We start from the raw sequence: 7309 nt of genomic DNA on the forward strand, positions 1-7309 counted from the left end.
AAGCAAAAGAAGTAGAAAGTTTATTAATCTCATTAGCGGTTATATTGTTTATCGCATTGGTGTTACAAATGGTCATTACATTCATCTTGTACATCCCATTTGCTAGATAACCTCTACCAAGGTTCACCGCTTTTGGACACTACAACTCTCTCAGATTTAAAAACTAGCTTAAAGCCTTTCTTTGCCATCACAGATCCAGAGAGCAGGTTCTTGCAAATGTCTGGCATATGAAGCACCTCAGTGAGTTTCAGCTTCTTTTCAGATGTTATCTTCAGAATGACTGAACCCTTGCCTTCCACTTTGGATGCAACAGAGTTTCCCATATAACAACTTTCTCCGGTGACAATGCGGTAAGTGGTGAACATCCACCTGTTAGCATAGATGTGGCGGGTTCCTCCAGTGTCAATCCACCATTCTTTCGGATTATCTCCCACCATGTTCACTTCTGACACAACTGCTACGAAGTCGATGCACCATCTTCTGCTTCAGCTACATGGGCTTGAGTCTTATTCCCATTTCTCTTCCGGCCACCTTCCTTGCGATGATAACAATCCTTCGCCAGATGTCCAGTTTTGCCACAGACGTAGCAATCCCCCTTGAACTTCTTGGAGTTGATAAGTTTGACATTCTTGTCAGTCTTCCGCTTTTGATTCTTTGGTCTTAGTCGTCTCAATGACATTTGCCTTGAATCCAATCTGCTCATTCATTTTTAGAACAGGTTGAGATTCTTGTCGAATCCTCACACGACGATGTAGATCCTTAAAGACATGTCCTTAGGTTTTTTCCTCAGGTCATTCTTGAAGCTTGTCCAGGATGAAGGCAATTTCTCAATCAGAGTTGCCACCTGGAACCGTTCATTCACCATGATGCCTTCTCCTGCCAAGTTATGGAAGATGATTTGTAATTCATCTACTTGTTCCACAACACTCATTGTATCTACCATACGGTAGTTTAGGAGCTTGGCTACCACCATTCGCCCTTGGCTAGTCTCTTCGACTCGATACTTCTGATCAATCACTTTCTAGAGTTGCTTGGCTGTAACATATTTGGAGAAAACACCATACAGTGAATCATCCAAACCGTTCAACACAAAGTTTCAACACATAAAACTGTTATGTTTCCATTGTTGGCAACTAGCTAGAGTTTGGAGGTTGCCCTCCTTTGGGATTGGTTCCTCCTCAGTGAGGTACCGTGACAACTTAAGTTGTGTTAAGAAAAACAATATCTTTTATTGCCAGCATTTGAAATTTTGACCCTTAAATTGTTCAGGTCTCTCAGTCGGGCCGATTGGCACAACATGAATTGCCTGATTTTCGGAGTTCGCAACAATCGAAGGCATTCATGGTGGGATAACAACGTTTGCAACGTTTGGCCCTTGATTATTCATATTTGTGCCAGCATCATGACTAATGGGGTTCGTAACCTCCATTGATTGAGGATTCTCAATCGGGTTCACAACGCCGGTATTCACAGCAGTCAGAACATTTGAATCCATGGGATTTCCTTGATTATCAATGATCTGTGGAATAAATCCAATCATTGTTAGCTTTCTCAAAGCTTATCAACTAAACCGAGTTTCACTTATCTTATAAATTGGTTTAGCTCGCTTCCAATGATAACTGGAGGGTTCACCCCGATTTCCACGTCCTTACTATGAAGAGGGTATAAAGGGCTTCCTCTTCAGTCCTGACCCGCTAAGACAAAGCTCGCTTTCCCAATTTACAGGAAAAGTTACGTCCCATTTTGTTTAATCGAATTTCCTTTTCGAAAACAATATTTCAATTTTTTTTCCATAAAATACTCTTAAAAGATATTGGGCTTTTAAACTAACCACTTTGAATTTGGGTCAAAACAAAACTTTTCAATTTGGGCTAACTCTTTTGGGCTTTTAAACTAAACCTCTTTGAATTTGGGCCAAAACAAAACTTTTCATTTTGGTCTAAACTCTTTGAATTTAATTGGAGCAATAATATTAAATGTGGATCTTAAATTCAATTGGGCTAAATTTATTGGACCAAAATCAAACTCTTGTTTTTTTTAACCAAGTTGTTTTTTAAATCCAAATTCGTGTGAGGTTTTATACCGAAATTTAAAAGAGATTTAGGCACTTACCCGAGAAGTTTTCCTCGTGTTAACCATGATTCGAACTTAAGATTATTGGGGGCGATGGTTGTTGACGATGACAAAACTCCGACAATTTGAACGATTCAGAAAAGTACCTACAATACAAGATTATTGTCGAGGCCTGTGAAATACAGTTTCTTTAGGTTCGATTTTCGTGCCACCTCTAAAGTTTTGAGGTTATTGGAACACGGTGAACTCTCAGGATACAACGATCGCCCGCGTATTCGGGAGAAGATTTCCCGAATACCAAGCGAACTCAGAGAGATATGAGTAGAGATGTGAATGCTCTTTTTCTCTTAAGGAATGCTTTGTTTTCTTGTGGTGTATCAAATGATCTAACCAAGACCTCTATTTATACTAATAGGCTCAGATTAATGTGTAGAATCAATCAGATTCCAATTTGATATTATTCTGATTGATACTTACCATAATCAATGGATTTTCTGCAGATTTTATTACTATTTGATTTTGCAATTAATCAAGAATATTCTCTCATTAATCTGCAGTTTTTCCATCAAGGTTTCCAGAACCTTCCATGGACCGGACTTCTCACGGGCTAGACCCGTTTTGATTCTATCAAATAAACCCAAATCCAATACAATCTCCATCAAATATTAATCAAGAATCATAGTGGGATCCTTTCGTGATCTTTGCCAGCTAGACAAGATGCAATCATATTGCCCACCTTACCTTTTCTAGTAGAGATTCGATTACTCCAATCCTAGACAAGACCTTTGAGCCTCCAACTATGGCAGCAAAAGGCTTCTTGGGGTTAGCCACTGCTCCAACGAGGTAATCCAACTCCTTTTGCATGAGAAAACCAGCGACATAAGTCTTCAAGAACTTAGCCACCCCTTCTGTAGAAGTGTGGCTCTGTGAGTAGTGCCGAACACATAATTCACGTAGAGATCAGCAAGATTGGCAAGCTTCTTGGCAAATTCAGGGTCGTTTTTCTCTTCTTCCTTGTAGAATCTAACGTTGTCAAGGAGCAAAACTCCCCCATCAGGAAGTGCTGCGACTAGCTTCTCGACCTCCTCGCTGATGTAGTCATTTGCCATCTTAACCTCGATGCCAAGGAGTTCAGACAACTTTGGAACAAGAGGTTTCAAGTTGTATTTGGGAGTAACACCTTTCGGGCGACCCAAATGGCTGGAGAGGATGACTCGAGCTCCATTTTGGATCAAGTAGTTGATAGTGGGAACGACGTCGCGGATCCTGGTGTCGTCGGTGGTGTTGAAACTATCGTCGAGAGGAACATTCAGATCAACCCTCATGAAAACTCTCTTCCCCTTCAAATCAGCCTCCTTGAGAGTTCCAACGCTCCTCTTTGTCGCCATTGCAGCCAAAGCAAAGGAATATCGCTTGCATCCACAACCAAAGAAAGGAAAATTTCGTAATCGAAAATCTAATCACAAGTAAGGAAGGGCCGCCGATACGCACGACGTTAGGTAGACAGAGATCCAAGATTCAACATCAAAGAAGTATTCAAAAAAAAAGAGAGAAAAGAACGGGAAAAGTTTTATTACTACATCTCTTCTTCTTATTACATTACAATGAAAATAATCCATACATTTATAGGAAAAGTTATTGAAAGAAACAAGAAAATAAAGATACGAGAGAAACAAATAAGGCAAAATATAATTGATACGATATATATTTTATTCTTAATTGATATTATGCCATTCCATGCATGTCTTCACAAGATGACCCATCTGATAGATTCACGATCATAGATTCATGTCTGTCATTTTCTTGTTCATTAACGTTTGATATGTGCTCTTCGTTCCTTTGTTCTTCAACAGTTCGCTCAAGTATGAATTATAAATCTAAAAATAACGAGTTGTAATTCATATTTTTACAAGTGAATAGAATCAGTTTGGATGAACATTTGCTGGTGTAGTGCGTGAGTGGGATTACGTTTTTTAATTTGTATCAGAGTTCGGTCAGTGATCATTCAGTGATCGTGGCTGAAATAACTCTTATATCAGTGGGAAACGAACATGCTATATCATAGAGTCGTCGTAGGAGTTACATTGGAAGACCCATAATGTTTGTTTCAAGTAATTATTGCTATTAGAAAGTGAAGGTTATAAATTTGATCAGAGAAATTGATGAGGATGTTATCAAAGGATGAAGCTATCCAACATTTATGAGTGATAGAGGTAGAAATTGTCAAACCAAGTGAACAATGAACTCAATAGGAAAAGAGAACATCGATTTTAAATTTCAAAGTATACAATTATTTTTAACATTATTGATCTTGATGAATTTAAATAGATTCAAAGATGCAAAACAACAAAGGAAACATATGACACATTGGAGTTCATTCATGAACGAACATCAAGTGACAAGAGGAAAAAAATGTGATCTGTAACAAAGCAAGTCAAATGACATATGAGGATATGTGATCAACTTAAAATGGATTTAGTGACACCAAAATTGAGCTTTGTACCAATGGTTATTGATGTGAGACAACCAGAATATATATTTGACGATATGAGTGTAGTATCTTTTATGTTCAACAAAAGTAATAGATGACGATGATGAATATACGTAGAGAGAAAGGATGATGATGAATATGTTGAATCTCATACTTGTGTAGGTGAAGTTGAGGTTGGAGATAATGCAAATGACAAAGAAGGAAGAGATATAGTCGAGGCAAGTGGGTTAGTTATGGATTGTGTGTTGGAAGCAGTAGATGGAGAAGATGGAGAAGATTCTTGTGGGGTTGAACATCAGACTTTGCCTGAGGATATACGACATGACAATGAAGTGGAACCTGCGAATAACGAGATTGGAGTTGAAATTACGACTTTGGGTAATACCGATGAAGTAGAGTTAGTCAATGGAGTTGGGAATGATGGTCGAATACATGGGGATGGTCATGAAGGTTTCTCATTCGAAGACATATTGGGTTTAACAACGGGTAAAGAGTTTCTGAAAAAGGTTGAGCTCAAGATGAAAGTAAAGAAAGTAAAGAAAGCTTCACATGATTCATGTTTCGAATACTATGTTTTCAAGTTAGATCGAGATATATGGGAAACAAGATGTCAATTCCGAGATAAAGGTTGCTTGTGGCAACTGCGAGCATCTAAAAAAAAAGACTTCGCAGAGTTTTGTAGTGACAAAGTACGTTAACATTCATACATGTTCGCCTGTGTTACAAGAAGAGAAAGAAAGAGTTGGAAGTATAGATATGGTTGTTAATTACTTGAATAATTATTACCTTGTCAAGTTGATTTTCCAAAAGCGAAAAAGTTGATGTGTTTAGTAAGTAAGGCTTATAAATGCAGAATATCGTACCTAATAGAGGGAGACAAAATATGATAGATGCGGTTTGGGGGAACCCAGACGAAAACTATAAGAGGCTTCCAAGTTATTTTTATATATTGAAGGAAGCAAATGAAGGTATGATAACACATATACAACTTGAAGAAGATGGACAAACTTTTAAGAACACCTTTTTGGTTTTGGGTGTTTGCATCAAAGGGTGGAGTGTAATGCGAAAAGTAATCTCCATAGACGCAACATCTCTGAAAACAACATATAAAAGATTTCTGATTGTCACAACAACTCAAGATGGAAATCGACATCTATATCCTCTAGCTTGGGGTAGGGGTGAGCGTTCCAGAATTCAGTTCAGAATTTTAACGGTTCGGTTCGAGAATAGTTTATTCGGTATTCTAAAATTTGTACCAAATTAGTACCGTATATTTAGTTCGGTTCGGTTCGGTTCAGTATTAGTGACGGTTCGGGACAATACGATTCTAATAAATAAGTACCAAATAAGATCCGAAACAAAAACGGTTCGGAACTGTTCGGAACGGTTCATAACATACTTATAAATTATAATTCATATAATATAATATAAAAATAAAGGTATCTAACATAATAATTTTGGACAACAAAATAAAAGTATTTTTTTTTATAACAGTAAATATATTAATCAGTAAAAAATAAGATCCTTTACAAACCCGACTATAGTCGAACATTAATCCATACGGAAACCGGATTCCATCCAAAAGAGATTCTGAAACAACGATATTATAAACAAAAATTTAGCCCCTCAAGTAAACGTCTTGAACTTAATGTAAACGTTAATAAATTTTATGATAATAATTTTGAAAATTTCTACAAATATGATCAAAACTTTAAGTTACTCTTTAAAAATCATATCATATATTAATTATTAATAAACAAATGAGAGAATGATACAAAGTTGTTAGAGAAAATACTTTACCCATTACAGATGATAATAGTCGAACAAAATGTAAGAGATTATAAAGAACTTTGAGTCAAAGTTAATAAAAATAAATAATTTATTGAGCTTTAGTAAAGGTAAACAAAATAAATATCACTATCAATTATTATTAATAAATAAAATAATTATCAATCCCAATGCATACATTAAATAAACTATTAATATTTAGTAAATATCATAATTAACTATTAATATTAAATATTTTTTAATTAAAAAATAAAAATATTGAATTACCGTTCGATATTTTCTAAACCGAACCAAACCGTTCCCAAACCATTCGGTATATTAAATTTTATACTCTTTACTATTTTTATATAATACCGAACCAAAACCGAATTAATCGGTTCGGTACGGTTCAGGACTAGATTCACGAATCGAATTGTCCAACCTACCTTGGGTGTGGTTGATTCAGAAAATGATAATTCTTGAAACCGGTTTATGAAGAAGTTTGTTGAAGTAATTTCGGATAGTGATGATATGGTTGTGATCTCGAATAGATATCAATGCATAGCGAATGTTCTTCGTGGGGTGTATAGGAGAGCTAAACACGCATATTGTACATATCACATATCTCAGAACATCAAAACATTGGTGAACAAAGGAATTCATGATAAGCGGAAGAAACAAGGAGAAACTGTTGTTGGATTGTTCTACAAATGTGCAAAGTGTTATACAGAAAAGAAGTTCCAGAAACTATATATGGGATGATTTCACTGAAAAGTATGAATACATATATCGAAAATCTGATTTGTATTACTACTTCTATGAATTGTTTTGGATTATTGTAGGTTGTGACCATATTGTGAATTTAAATGCAGAGTTTCAAAAGTTGTTGAGTATTTGAACAAGAGTGTGGAACTTGCGAAATGGGTAAGATATTATTTTTCCGGGGAAAGGTATAACCTATTGACAACCAATGGTGCA

The 7309-nt window shown here is 36.2% G+C and overlaps 1 pseudogene; it reads right to left on the reverse strand.

The window, feature by feature from the left end:
* Window positions 1-1339: 1339 nt before the first annotated feature.
* On the reverse strand, window positions 1340-3494 carry LOC104803463 (annotated as a pseudogene).
* Between the last annotated feature and the right edge of the window lie 3815 nt (window positions 3495-7309).

This window comes from Tarenaya hassleriana, unplaced genomic scaffold (assembly GCF_000463585.1).
Source record: "Tarenaya hassleriana unplaced genomic scaffold, ASM46358v1 Cleome88, whole genome shotgun sequence".
NCBI lineage: Eukaryota > Viridiplantae > Streptophyta > Magnoliopsida > Brassicales > Cleomaceae > Tarenaya > Tarenaya hassleriana.